The sequence below is a fragment of the Macrobrachium nipponense genome, chromosome 4 (genome assembly GCF_015104395.2).
Source record: "Macrobrachium nipponense isolate FS-2020 chromosome 4, ASM1510439v2, whole genome shotgun sequence".
In the NCBI taxonomy this organism is placed as follows: domain Eukaryota; kingdom Metazoa; phylum Arthropoda; class Malacostraca; order Decapoda; family Palaemonidae; genus Macrobrachium; species Macrobrachium nipponense.
The window spans coordinates 126,826,980-126,839,344 of NC_061100.1; the positions used below are offsets into that span (position 1 = coordinate 126,826,980).

Sequence of the window (12,365 nt, forward strand, 5' to 3'; positions counted from 1 at the left end):
CTCCAACAAAGGCACCACAGAAGAAGCGCGAAATCACCGACTCCCAGAGATAGACGGCAACACATATAATTTTAGCAGAAGACTCGAAGAACTTGGCGGCCGCCCTCCATCTCGCTGGAAGAACAAGAAAACAACAACAACACCCAGAGCAAGAACAAGAAATGTTACCCAAGATATCAAGTGGCCTCTCAGTGACATCCCTTCCTCGAAATACAAGAATGGGGACGTCCTAGTGGCTTATCATTTCCAGAAAGGATTCCTTAATCACAGAGGCTAAGAAGTCACTGCCGGCGTACCTGACAATTGGTCGGGAATCACTCCCTCCAACAACCCCCCGATGCCTAACTCCATTCCCGCCACACCCCCCCCCCCCCCCCACCCCCCCCCCCCTCTCCCCTATCCCTACATGGTTGCCCGCTCCCCATCCGCCAGCCATGTACTCTTATTACAGCCTCCAGAACTAGACTCACACGAGCACGTTTTCTGTCATCTTCTGGCATCTCGACACCAGTGAATATATTTATAAAAAAACGACCATACATGGAAAATAAAGCTTCACAAATCAAACTGAAAAAGCAAGAATGAGTGAACATACAGACACACACAGTGGCAACTCAAAGGAGAACATTGAGTCACTGATGCACCAAGACTACGATGAATTAATTGTTGTGTCTGTCGTCCTTATCGCTTGCAACCTTAAAAGTTGTGCGGAAGTTGAAGCATCGCATCTCCTCATCTCCATCGTAAACTTCATGACTTTGTGTTTTATAATCGCGCAAATTTAATAACGTAGAAGTGAAAATACCCTTACCACCAATCGCGCTAGTGGCTAATCAAACCAAGTAACGTTTTGTTTTCATGACGGGGCAAATTCCAAGTCATGCGTGTCTGTCAAGGCTTTTTAAAACGATTCCAACTTTGCCACCGATTTTGGCTACTTGTGGCTAACCCCAGAGAGAAATGTTGGGCACAGGGTGCGAAGTCCGTTGGCTAGTCAAGATTCGGTTCTTCCATTCCCAGGTTTCTGAAACGTCCTCAGTCGTCAGTGAAATCATAGGCTGATCCCCTCTACACGAAGGAAGATTTAGCATAAGTCACTCCCGAGACATAGCCCTCTCTCTCTCTCTCTCTCTCTCTCTCTCTCTCTCTCTCTCTCTCTCTCTCTCTCCGTATTAGTGTTATAATTTTTTCCGTTGGCAATTTATCTCTCCAGATTCCTCGTGGATTAGCAATACCAGCTGAGAGGCCAACCACATACTACTAAAATAAACAGAAAATTCTCGGCAAGACTTCGTCAGTTACTTGAAGGAAGCCACTGAGTCCCTAATACAATTGATGGTGAGAGTATTTTCACTTCTGCGTTATTCAATTTGTGCCATTATAAAACACGAAGATCACGATAGAGATAAGGAGATGCAACGCTACAACTTTCGTACAACTTTTGAAGTTGCAAGCGAGAAGGACGACAAAACACAGAGTAAAATTCGTCGTAGTTTTTGTGCATCGCTGACCCACTGCTCTTCTTTGCATTTCCCATCTGCAGTCTGTATATTCACTCATTCTTCTTGCTTTCATTTCGTATGGTTTGTTACGATATATTTTCGATTTATTTACTATTTATTTACGATTTATTTTCCATGTATGGTCGTTTTTTGTAAATTCATTTAACAAGATAATTAAATTGCCCCCTGTAGCTGTTAAAGTATCATTCAGAGGGAATGGGGTAACAAGGAAAACAAATTGAGAGAGAGAGAGAGAGAGAGAGAGAGAGAGAGAGAGAGAGAGAGAGAGAGAGAGAGAATGCACAACCAGATAAAGAAAGAAGGAAAAGCAGCCGACGCAAAATGACGTAAGAACTAGGTCTAGAGATGCAAATGTTACATCTGACGCACGCGTGACTTTATCATCAAGCTGTTCTCGTTTATCTCCTTAAAACTTGTGCATTTATGTACAGTGGACTGACTGCTACACACACACACACACACACAAATGTTCTCCAAACTGCTTAAACTGGTCTGCTCGACATTAATGTATACAGCTTGCTGTCCAGTCGTAAAATTTATGGACACAAGCAGTCCCAGTTCAAGTGCAAAAGTTGTTTTCTTTACCTCTATTGTGTTGGTATAGAGATATTTTTCATTAGTTAACGCTGTGTACATAAAATTATATGAATTTATGCCTATGAAATAGCGGTACAGGGGTGAAATAAATACTATATATGATATATATATATATATAATATCTATATATATATATATATATATATATATATATATATATATATATATAAGCAACAAAATTACTTTGTAATTTCGGTTAGGGTCAAATCTGTTTAGGTTTGTGACCGTGTGATATCCGATAATCCTGGATTATCTCTTTTAATTTTTACCCTTTCGACAATGAACCATCTGGTATTCTTGATCTTGTTGTGTACCTGAGACCTTTCTCTCCAATTGTAGTTCATTCGCTCCTTGACAATGTTTTAGTAAAGACGAAAGCGCTTGGATTTCTGACTATCATTTTCCTGTGGTATTCGCTTATTTAATGAAGTCACGTGCATCTACTGTGATTTTTTAAGCAATATATATATATATATTATATATATATATATATATATATATATATATATATATATATATATATATATATTTATATCCCCTGTACCGCTTATTTATAAGTATAAATTCATGTAATCTATGTATACACTGTTTAATCAAGAAACAGACATCTATCCAAACAGAGTGAGAGAAAAAAACAAAATATGTGCACAGGCATATATCTGTTTGTTTGTTTCTAAGGTGTTTTAACGTTGCATGGAATCAGCGGTTATTCAGCGCGGGACCAACGTCTTTATGTGACTTCCGAACCACGTCGAGAGTAAACATCTACCACCAGAAATACACATCTCTTAACCCCTCAGTGGGATGCCCGAGAATCGAACTCGCGGCCACCGAGGTGGCAGGCCAAGACCATACCGATCACGCCACTAGGGCGCTCACCACAAGTTTATTTCAAACACATACAGGCACGCGCGCGTGCCCACACACACACACACACACACACACACACTCACACACACACACACACACACACACACACATATATATATATATATATATATATATATATATATATATATATATACATATATATATTGTGTGTGTGTGTATGAGTGTTTAATATTTTGCATATGCATATGTACAATAAGCCGATGTATCTGTGCAGTGTAATTGCGTGCATGTAGGAGAAACACAGAGACAAAGAGAGAGGGAGAGAAGCCCCACAATCAGCGACTGCGTGAGCCAGAAGGAATAACATATGATGATACGAAAGATAATACCCACAAGTCTGGGCAAAAGACGATAATTGTTGGGGATTGGCCCCACATGCAACCTGACTATTAAATGTTTTTCGGCCACTAATGAAAATCAGTTCACGCGCTTGCAGAAAACACAAGCAAGTTATATAAACGACGCAAGCATAATTGTAATAATAATGATGGAGAAAAATCCACAGTTATGTATATGTAGTGCATATATTTAAAGATAAATGTATTTAAATATATGTACTTATAACTGTGGATTTTTTCTTCATTTCAAGACTCGTGCTGCTACTAATATTTTTTTATAACAATAATAATGATAATAATAATAATAATAAACCACTAGATTTACCTCGCCTGGTTACCTAGCTGAAAGAGACACATTCTACTGGATTTCTTATATTCAGTTTTTTTTTTTTTTACATCTGATTTTATGATTGTGGGTGGGTGTGTACTAAGCATTCGTGGCTTGTCTGAATGTTGTTTTGTATGATGGAGTTTTCAGCTTTCCAAGTGATATACGTATATACCAAGTGCTAAAGTGATTGTAATTATATTCATTCACTGAATGTTGTATCCGTGAAAAATTGTGCCCTAAAAGTATATATATATATATATATATATATATATATATATATATATATATATATATATATATATATTATATATATATATATATATATATCATATATATATATATATATATATAATATAATATACATACATGCTTTTATATATTCCACTTATACACTCGATATTTTTTCATATTCATAAAAACTAAACCACAAAAAACGTTTTATATCCAATTCACTATATCTCAGTTAATTATTCCCGATTTATTGAACTGATTGTTAATCGATATTTGTTGTTTAATATTTGTGAGTATGTAAATACATATATATATATATGTGTGTGTGTGTGTGTGCGTGTGTGTGTGTGTGTGTGTGATATAGATATATGTTATATAGAAAATTATATTATATATATAATATATACACACACAGTATCATTAATCTCTTTGCGTTGCAGGCAGTTCATGATATAAATCAGCCCATCAGTCTCACTCAACGAAGTGCGAGACACTGACCAAACAGCGCAGACATTAGCAGTGACTTTTATGATAGTTTTCGTGACGGCCGCCACCGCCACTTCTCGTCTCGTTCCCTATTGAGGTCAGTGCCGCCCGTCGGTGCCACGCCATGGTCCCGAGTTTTTGTATCAACGCGCCCATAATTGTTGAAAAGTAGGTTGCGCGTTTCAAGGTCACCCTCATGATGGAAAATAATGTAGTTTTTACTTTTCTGTCAAAGAACACGATTGAGATGGCTCTGTTTGTCCGTCCGGACTTTTTCCGTCCGCCCTCAGATCTTAGAAACTACCGAGGCTAGAGGGCTGCAAATTGTGATGTTGAGCACCTTTCAATCATCAAGCATTGCAAATATCAACCCTCTAGCCTGGGTAGTTTTTTGTTTTTTGTTATTTAAGGTTAAAGTTAGCCATGATGATGCGTCTGGCAACGCTATAGGACAGGCCACCACTGGGCCGTGGCTGAAAGGTTCATGGGCCGCGGATCATACAACATTATACGCTTTAAAGAAAACTTGATTGCGCCAAAGAAACTTCGGCGCATTTTTTACTCTTTTATTTTATTTTATTTTTTTCCTGTTTACTACTTGAGGATAAATGCGTAGCGCAGTTTTAAATTTGAATTGAATTGGAACTAAACTTAACAACATTTTAAACAATGTGTACCTTCGTATTTCTAGAAATATTTGTATACATGAAAGTAACACTTAGTGCATCACATTGTTCCTCGATAAATAGTATTGATTTACCAAAAGCAAATTATAATAGCGACGTACACAACAGTGATAGCGATTTATACTTTCACATAAAAGTTTTTCCGATTAGAATGATAAAACTAATGTCTTGTCTGTTATCGAATTCTGAGAAAAGACGACGAGTCTTCGGCGTCTGAAGTAAGAAGTTCGTATTTTGTTTTTCTCCGGTAACTCTATGTTCATCTTCACTAATATCATTTTAGCAGTATATTATGAAAGGAGAATAGGATCGTGTGTGATTAGTCCGTGTTAACATTCAGGATGTTATCATACGAGCCGCTTCCTGGCATCTTTTAAGCATCATTTTGTCGCCAAACTAATCAACTATAGTAGATTCACATCAACCGTGCACCCAATGTCTAGGCCAGTCCCTTACGACGCTCCTGATTGGCTGTTGATAAGCCAATCACAGGGCTGGAAACTCAGTCTATCGAGTGTTCACATATGCAGGATGTATGTTCCACCTCTACTGAGGGATACTTTTGAAAGACGTATCTAAAGAGAGGTGGAACGTACATCCTGCATGCGTATGTGAACTCTCTCGAGAGAGACTGAGTTTCCAGCCCTGTGACTGGCTTATCAACAACCAATCAGGAGCGTCGCAAAGGCCTGGCCTATACATCAGATGCAAGATTGTTGTGAATCTACTATAGCAGCCGATAGGACATATTATAAAAGCAGAAAAATTTTACGTACGACGATGCTTCAAAACGCAGTGTTGCTCACATTACGCGCTGTCAACCAACCAGTTCTCTCCAGAACTGGAATGACAACTAGGGCCCCAGAGGCAGGGGTATCAGAGACAATATTGTTTTTTCATTGTCACTGGGTACCTACCCTTAAGTCATATACTAAGTCTCGGGAATAATGACGCCAATCTGATTCAGAGACTGGATCAGTGCAAGATTTTTACTTTAAATTCGATTTTCTTCGTAATCTCGATATCAAGGTTGTTCAAGTCGCCGTTAATTGTCCTTTGTTTTGGTAAAAGACAACCACTTCTAAATCTGGGATGAATGACAGTTGATTATTGTGACTGAGTTTCCGTGTTCATCCGGAAGCTTAATATCTGTGTCTGTTTGTCCGTAAGTTGCATCTCTCTCTCTCTCTCTCTCTCTCTCTCTCTCTCTCTCTCTCTCTCCAAACCAACCACCGGAGGTATAAGGAGGCACTTGAGAGAGAGTACCCGAGAAACGCCAACAGCTGACGCAGTAATTACAGCGAAGCTGGTTATTGAAACCTAAATGTTTACGTAGCCTGAATTCAATATAAAACTAATTAACAGAAGAAGGCTCCCTCGTTTCCTACAACGATTGCTTTCGTTTCTTGACGAAGGTAAACACTGCCGTGTTTACAGAAGATTAAAGTAAAACACTTGGAGTCTACACAGCAAGCAATTGGGAGACGCTGTTCGCCTTCGGGAAAGCAGGGGAAGCGTAAGGTTAAGGATGAGAATTCTTAGGAAATGAAGAAGATAATGATGAAATGAGAAAGCATTTCCTATTGGAATAACTCTAAATTCAATACTGGCTTTTCTTTCAGGGAAATTAAAAACGCTGCGAGCAGAATTATCTAGCTAAGCAAACATTACAAAATGACACGCACACACGAGCAGCTACAAGCTTAGAAAAAAAAAAAAACGCCAAAAATATGCAGTGTTGCGTAGTCGCCATCGCTCGAGGATGACATTTTCCAAGAACATCATCGCTACAGCTGTATAATTGTACTGCTTCCCATGATTATGAATACCGTGAGGGGATTATTGCCAAGGATGGCGTTACAGATGAGTCATACTGAGAAGAGATGCATGGCCGCGAATATTGGAGAGCAAAGATGGTGGGGGAAGTAGAAGAAGACACGAAGATTCATAGAGATTGGAATTCATTTATGCGAACGGGTCCCTACGAGTGTAAACGTTCCCCAAGATGGCCATGAATGAAAATCAGCCGCAGGGGCTTCCAATGAGAGGGGAGGAAAAACTTTTGGCAGCCTTGTACGGAATTTATAAATCGACAGAAGTTTCCAAAAATGGAAACCTACGTTGGCATCTAGGAAAAGAAGGCCGAGCTCGTCTAGGATTCCAGATCTCTCCGTAGGGGGTTAGTGCCGTCAGTGCACCTCATGCGGTGCAATGTAAGCATTACTTAACGTTTCTTTGAAGCGTCCCTTCGGCCCCTAACTGCGACTGCTTTCATTCTTTTCACTGTACATCCGTTCATATTCTCTTCCTTCCACCTTACTGTCCACCGTCTCCTAACAACTGATTCATAGTGCAACTGCTTTGAGGTTTTCCTCCTGTTACACCTTTCAAACATTTCCACCGTCAATTTCCGTTTCAGTGCTGAATGGCCTTAGTTGCCCCAGTGCTTGGCATGTGTCACGATGTGTGCCTAAAATCTACAAATCAATCAATCCAGGATTCCAGGAAACAATATAGGTACTTTTGCCTTAGAATTGCCCATGAAGTAGAAAAGGTATAAAGACTGCTGTTTCCCTACAGAAGAACCGACAGTGAAAGGTTGAGTATAATGGAAAGAGGGCTGTTTTCGTCCAATAAATTTTTGTTACGGGGAGAAGAAGGAAAAGATCATTTTACAGAAGTTGAATTGACGGAATACGAAAGAGATTAGTCAAATATCTCAGTAATGCGCCGGTAAGCGTTAATGTTTGTCATTGTTTTTATAGTCAGTTAAAAGCAACAGTTGTCCCCACTGCCGGAAAAGACCATCGTGAATATTCCTTTCGCTTAGTTACATTTAGGCGTTGGTATATCGTTACCAACTGCAGCATAATCAAACTTGACTGCTTATTGTACTCCTTCACATATTTTCAATGTTGTTCTGCGATTTGGTGTTGTTTTCTTTCCTTCTTTCTTGCTATTTTATTTTTAGTTCTTTATCTCCATGTTCTTTCTCTCACACTGTTCTTTTACGTTCTGTTCCCGTAGTAGCTCACGTTGCTATTCCCGAAGAAATAAAGAGAGGATAATGCCGGTTTCACTTTTATCTTGGAAGGTTAACATTTCGTCCATCGTCAAAAAATCGCCATTCTCCACGAGGATTAAATTCCTCTCTCTTTATGCTTCACTCTCCTCCCTTTTCACTCGCGTTACCGTTTCTCCCGCTACTTCTGCCGCTTTCATGAATATGACTTCGAATATCACTATTATAACATCATGAGCCTTTATTTCAGTAATGCTGTTTTCGACCGTAAAACTGGCTTCGCTAGAATCGATGATAGCTAAGGATTAGTATTATGATGATGATGAAAATAATAATTACAATAGAAATAGCAACAGGTGGAGCCATAATAGAAATAGTAGCAGTACTTGAATAAACGCCGTTGTTGTTCATTATCATCGTCTTCTCTGTTATCAATATTGTTGTCGAAATCCACTAGTATACAGCTTTCCCCCATATAAGGTCGGTTCCCAATAAATACACAGCTACGGTCATATCGTATGGTTGCTGAGCATTGCGCTTTTAGCAATAAGCAATCGAATACTTAAGTCAACCAGCTGAGCACCCTGACGCAGCAGCAAGAGGAAACCACATCCCATTTTTGGGAGAAGTCTGTCGGCTCATAATCTTCCTAATCAAGGAATCCGAAGTCGTATGCTGCGTCTCATAAAATCATAAGGTAGATTGCATTTCATTTCCCGGTGCAATTAGGGTCGAAACCGCGCTCGAATTTTCCCGCTCTGATTCACTCCCGAGGAGGAATGACGTCACACTGGTTGCAACATCTTGTGCTACCATGAACGATCAAGGATTCCATTGATTTCGAGGACTGACGACCTTATCCTGCGGGACTTCTTGCGACCAGACTCTCCAACTCAGAAGTAAAATTGACGTCATCTGCACTAGAGATTAAACGTTCATGGCCGCCCTCCCAATTTAGATAGAAGATGAGGCGAGATTTCTAGGCATCCGACGACTCTGCCTTGAGTCTAGCTCTTGTTCATTTTATGATCATCGTTATTATGAAATACAGGTCAAGTAAAGACTAACTTCCTACGCAGACATCCACAGAACATGGTATCCTCGTGCGCAAAATAAGTGAGAGAAAAAAATCACGACAAAGTGAAGTGTACTAACAGGCAGATGAAAACAAATAAAACAAGTCAACAGAAAATAAATATAATGACACACAAACACATATATATACATATATATATTCATATAAATATACATATGTATATATGCATACATAACATAAGTAAATATATAAATATATATATATATTATATATATATATATATATATATATATATATATATATATATATATATAAAGTGCCCTCTTATTCTAAGTTCAATTGTTTCCTTTTTTAAGTATGTGGCTTTTATGAAAAATTTACTAAAAAATTATAAATAAACAACTAAACACACTGACAACTAGATCCATGCAACAACACTAGCCTAAGGGTTGGTTTCTGAAAACGATTTTTTTTTTTATTTGTTTAACAGTTCGTAGAGTCATCATACTCATTGAGTTTCACTTACACCATTCGCTTGATATATGATCTGAGCATTCTGTACTGTGGAGGCTTCGCTTCTGCAACAGGCTCAAAGACTTTCAGACTGTTTTTTGTATGAAATCGTGCAATATCCTGAATAATGATAATAATAATACTAATAAGCAGAAGAAGAAGAAGGCAGACAAACCTGACAGAAAATATAACTTTCTTGGAGTAGAGGTGTTCTGTTCGTAGGGTGTCAGATACCTCTGATATACCCTACAGATTTCATAACACTGGTTTCTCTCTCTCTCTCTCTCTCTCTCTCTCTCTCTCTCTCTCTTCTCTCTTCTCTCCTCTCCACAAAAACACACACACACACACACACACACACTAATACGAAGTCCAGGTTACAAACATGCATAAGTTATAGCGTAACCTTTATCCAAATACTTCCTACTTATTTCTAATATTTTAACCTTATAGAATGTGCGGAACTCAATTTCGATATTCAAAAATGCCATTAACCTTGGGAGACACGCATTTTTATTTCCTGCATCCATTCACATTAAAATGAATAGCGCCCCAATCACCCTGGATAATCTTATTGGTGGCATCTCGACGTCCCTTGCGATGGCACTTCCTCTACTTTGAATATTATCTCCTGCATCATCAGAAACGTCGCTTTGGAGAGTCAGATCATCGATTCCCTTGGCGTCCAGACCCGAGTAACAAAGGCTCTCAGTGAATTTTAATCACTTAACACCTGTTCCGAAGACGCAGTTTTGTAAACGATCTGCGAATTGTGGGAGATTTCGTTCTCAGAACTTGAAAAAATGCATCGAATATTCTTGCTTTTGCCCGCAAGGATTTTCCTGGATGCTTCTACTTCTTCCTTGTCTCCTTCCTGAATTCTAGACGCCTTCTCTTATTATCCGATTATCCCCTAGCTTCTCTCTTCTCATCCCGAGCGTATGATAGATGAAAGCACCTGATGATTTCCGAGAACTGGAGTCATCGTTACCTGTGTGTGATTGTTAGCAGCCTGCTCGCGTGTTGGGAGGCGCGTGGGAACGTGGAAGTCGACTGTGCTTCCTTCCCAAGATATCCGACAAATACACACTACTGGAGTTTAATGATTTGTCATATCTTACTGGCAGGAAGTATGCAGCTTATTTTTTGTACGTGTGTGTGTTTGTGTGTGTCTAGTGTACGTACCTCGATGTATACGTGCCTTTTTGCTGCATTATTCTATTTCTTTCACGTAACATCTTGTTTTTTAAAACTGGCATATTTCTACACGCTTTTCCCTCGATTGCACGTTGATATGAAGGTATTGCTAGGGGTATCAGCTAGAGTAGAAAGTAAGCAATCTTCACGGACAAGTTTCTTACTCTTTTTCTCTCTCTCTCGTCTCTTCATTGTTGAGATTGGTTGTTATAAATATTTTCATAATTTCTCCAAAACTCCTCGGCCAACGAAGTTGTCTCCAGTCCATTATTCATCTGTTAAAACATTCCCTCTCGTTGGACGACTGTGATGATATTACCAGACTTTTTACCAGTTTCAAAAGCTGTTTTCCATATCCTTGTTTTGTTTGTACTTATGGTCATTCCTCTGATACTTGGTTTCCCGCCCCGAGTTCCTCGCAACCAGCTCTCCCACAAACTGAAATCGAAAATGTATGGAATTTCATTTCACTCCCTTGACCGTCCACTTGGCAGTTAAAGATTCTTTGGCCGATTCGTATGGAAAGTTCTCACCCCGCTTCCTTAATACTTTTTACCGTGTTGCACCTCTTGAGGTCTCATCTCTCTTCGTTGTCTCCAGCCTTATGCGTTTTCTGTGAAACAAAACTATTGAGATGACTTTGTCTGTCCGTCCTCACTTTTCTGTCCGCCCTCACATCTTAAAAACTACTGAAGTTAGAGGGGTGCAAATTGGTATGTTGATCATCCACCCTCCACTCATCAAACATACCAAATTGCAGCCCTCTGCTCGTAACCTCAGTAGTTTATATTTCATTTTAAGTTAAAGTTAGCCATGATCGTGCGTCTGACGCGGCAACAACACAGGCAAAACCGGCCGGGTGAGATTTTCCTGGGTGATGGCTGAGAGTTTCGTACAGCATTTATACACTGGACAGAAAACTCGATTGGGCCGAATAAACTTCGCCGCATTTTTTACTTATTTTTTTCTGTTGAACAGGATCCTGTCAGTATCCAAGGAGATAAGCGAGACCACCAATATGTTGTTTCTTCCCTTATTGTGGTTTGGCTAGATTTGGATTCCATGTCCCCGTCTGTCTTCTGTGCATAAGTAAGAGGAAAAGTGAAGGAAAAATAATTCACGTGTGAAAAAAAACCTTTCGGAAATGGTGAATGAACGAACGAGAAAATGTTCTATCGCCTTGGAGGGAGCATTCCAAACATTAAGAATAATTCCGAAAGAAAACGGAGACAGTAGTGTTGCAGTCTCAAAGTTACATTTGCGTTTTGGTGTCAAATGGAAATGAGCTGACTCGATAACATTTTGTGTCCCGGTGACACTTCCTTAGTGAGGGTCATTTAACGATTCCCGTGTTACAGTAGACGCTTTCAGTGTCGTGGCATCGCATTATGCACAATACTGCAGTTAATTCTGGAACTCCCTTCCTGTAGAGCTACAGAAATGTAGTCTTATGAAACCCTGAGCGCAGCGTCTCTGTTTAGCAGTTTAATTACCTCATAAAGTTCAAAAGGGTC

The 12,365-nt window shown here is 39.4% G+C and overlaps 1 protein-coding gene and 1 long non-coding RNA gene across 2 annotated transcripts in view; one reads left to right on the top strand and one right to left on the bottom strand.

The window, feature by feature from the left end:
- The window catches only part of LOC135211146 (uncharacterized), a 152,399-nt gene that overhangs the window by 118,754 nt on the left and 21,280 nt on the right, over window positions 1-12,365 (top strand). Inside the window, exon 4 of the long non-coding RNA XR_010313627.1 lies at window positions 4,352-4,494. This is a non-coding gene — a long non-coding RNA (uncharacterized LOC135211146). The remainder of the gene's footprint in view (window positions 1-4,351; window positions 4,495-12,365) is intronic.
- Window positions 1-12,365, bottom strand: part of LOC135211144 (sodium-coupled monocarboxylate transporter 2-like) — a 121,838-nt gene that overhangs the window by 93,910 nt on the left and 15,563 nt on the right. The window lies entirely within an intron of this gene.